This window comes from Theobroma umbraticum, unplaced genomic scaffold, assembly GCF_002168275.2.
Source record: "Theobroma umbraticum cultivar Fairchild unplaced genomic scaffold, ASM216827v3 scaffold_204.0, whole genome shotgun sequence".
NCBI lineage: Eukaryota > Viridiplantae > Streptophyta > Magnoliopsida > Malvales > Malvaceae > Theobroma > Theobroma umbraticum.
Window position 1 is genome coordinate 1 of NW_018397267.1, and position 2,644 is coordinate 2,644.

The following is a 2,644-nucleotide window of genomic DNA, read 5'->3' on the forward strand; positions in this document are numbered from 1 at the left end:
AGCAGTATTTGTGCTTTTTCCTAGTTTCTACTACTCCAGCAATAAAATATTGTCAGATCAGATTCAATTCAACCATTTTTATTTTTGGCCGGCTCGCCCATGGCCCAAAGGAAACTCTCAACTCTCTCTTTCACAATCTCGCAGAGATAGAACTTCCTGTCTTCTATTCTCTCATCTTGTCTCCTCTCACCTGGCTGCTGTGCTGCCATCTTTGCCCCTTCATTGATTCAACAATTTACACCCTTTTTTGGTTACTACTAGTTCATAGTATTTGATTTGCTTCATTGCCCCCTTTATTCTCATTCATTATTCTTCTCTTTCTGTAATTATAAAGTAAGTTATAGTCTTATGTTCCTAATATAAAGCTAAGTATCTAGTGTAGCTAGTAAAATGCACCAAAGGATTAAAAAAGGAGAAATGGTATAGTCAAAATTGCCTGTAGATATGATTGCAACTTGTCATGGATCAACCAGCAATGATAGATGACTGTAAAAATTTGCAACAATGGTTGTAGGAGAAACATCTGACCCAATTACAAAGCCGCATAATTTATGCCGACATCAGGATTGTTTGATTGCCTAAATTGGGTGTTTAATTAGCTTTAGAGCAGACAGTAAAAATCATGGGGAATGGACCAAAAGTAGATGGAAATTGTTGGATATTAATCAAGCAAATTAAATAGGTTTAGCTGGTATTGGTGTGTAGTGTACAAACTGAATCATCCAAAGACTAAGATGTGGTGGTCCATTTAGCAATTGCAATCAAGTTTGAAGCAGCGTTTTCCATATTGATGATGAGTAACAAGCTAGAATCTCTTCTTTTTTTTTATTCCGAGCAACATATATAAGCCAAGCAAAGGTGACATGGCCCAAAATATGAAGGCCATTTGTTTTTGCTTTTGTTGTTGAATTTGATGGGACAAGGCATGTGATTTGGATCACTCGAATCAAAACTGAAAACTCCCCATGGAGAGAGAGAGAATGATAGTTATATATTTCATCTGCAAGCTTGCAGGCAGCTCCATTACTATTGTACTTGTGTGTGTGTGTATACATACATAATTTAGGTTAAAATGGAGGTTTAACTTGGTTGGTTGGAGGGGATTTAAGCACAACTAGGTCCCCATATATAGGTGACTATGAAATCTCATTAATTATAAGATGCAAGTTGGTAGGAAAGAATTCATTTCAATGCAATATGAACCATAAAATAAACCAATTTATGTGATGTTTAGATAATCTTGACATCCCCATCTTTCCAGAACAGATCCAAAGTCTCTCTACCTGGCAATGCCAGACGTCCAGATCCACATCCACAACCGTACTCTTCTCTTCTATACTACGTTTAATATGTCACTCAAATTTAGAGAAAACAATAAGTCTACTGCTTCTCTCTGCTAGCAAGCACAATACTTATAAACTATAGATAACGCTTATACACATGCTTTTACTTGGCAGTGAAACCCTCTTTCTTTACATTCAACTTAATTGAGGAAAGGAGTGCAGTAGTAATTATCTTTTGAAGATCAAAGGATTCATGAAAATTGTGAAACAGGTAAAGGAAACAGGATTGTAAGAAACCTGACACAAAATTTTAGATAGTATACGAGGGTAGGAGTAGTAATTAATTTGTAAAGAAAGTATAGAGCCACAAACCTTGGAATTGTTTCCCGATGGAAACAAATATCCTTTTCAGTTTGATTTTCCCAGGGCATTAAGGTACCAATCAAACGATCTGAGCCTTTTGCATGCATATGGTTCCGCAGGCACTCCTTTTCTCACTAGAGAAGGATTAAATTATTGTTAGATGAAACAAAGTTCAATTAAACAAAGGCTATATATGTTAATGTATCCATCAATCCACAATGGCCACAGCTCTATGCATCGAGGTGCGAGCTACACATGCCAGATCACATGCCCCCTCTATTAATTATTTCTTTCTTACCATTTCAATCTGGCCTGCCTTTTTAAATTTTGTGGTCCTCCTCTTTCATTGTTGTTATTGTTAAAGAAAACTACTCAAAACTGATTAAGAGCATCATGTACACACATATATAAGATCATGCATGGCACATGTGGCACGCATGTGACTTTGGCTCCACATCTGAAGGAGTAAGATGTGCCATTCTTTCTCCAAATTATATGAGAATTGATATAAATAAACGATCAAATTAAGCCAACACCCCTCATTGATGTATATGCTTATTAGTAGTACTGGTTTTCTCTGTGTTAATTAAAATAAGAGTGCATGGAATATATTCTCAGTCGCTTAGGATGCTCACGGATTGAACATGCGGTCCTCATTCGTTCTCGGGCCATGCCAAGCTTCTGCTATCCTATATATATACTAGTCATAGTTACTAAAAGAATAATAGTTAGAAAGAGTAGGAAAGGAGGGTTGACCTTATAACAAGGAGATTATATTACTACAATGTTATCATGGTTAAGTCTAGTTTTCTATTATATCTTTCGTTTTCAATACTGATGCTGAGACCATTCCAATTTACTTCAGACAACTGATGTGCTCAAGTGCATGCAGGTATACCATAGAAAACACAGAGGAATAGGAAAAAAATGAATAAGAGAGAAAGAGAGAGGCGGCCTTCTTGTTGTTGGCTTGGCCCCATTACGTACAGAGAAGGTGC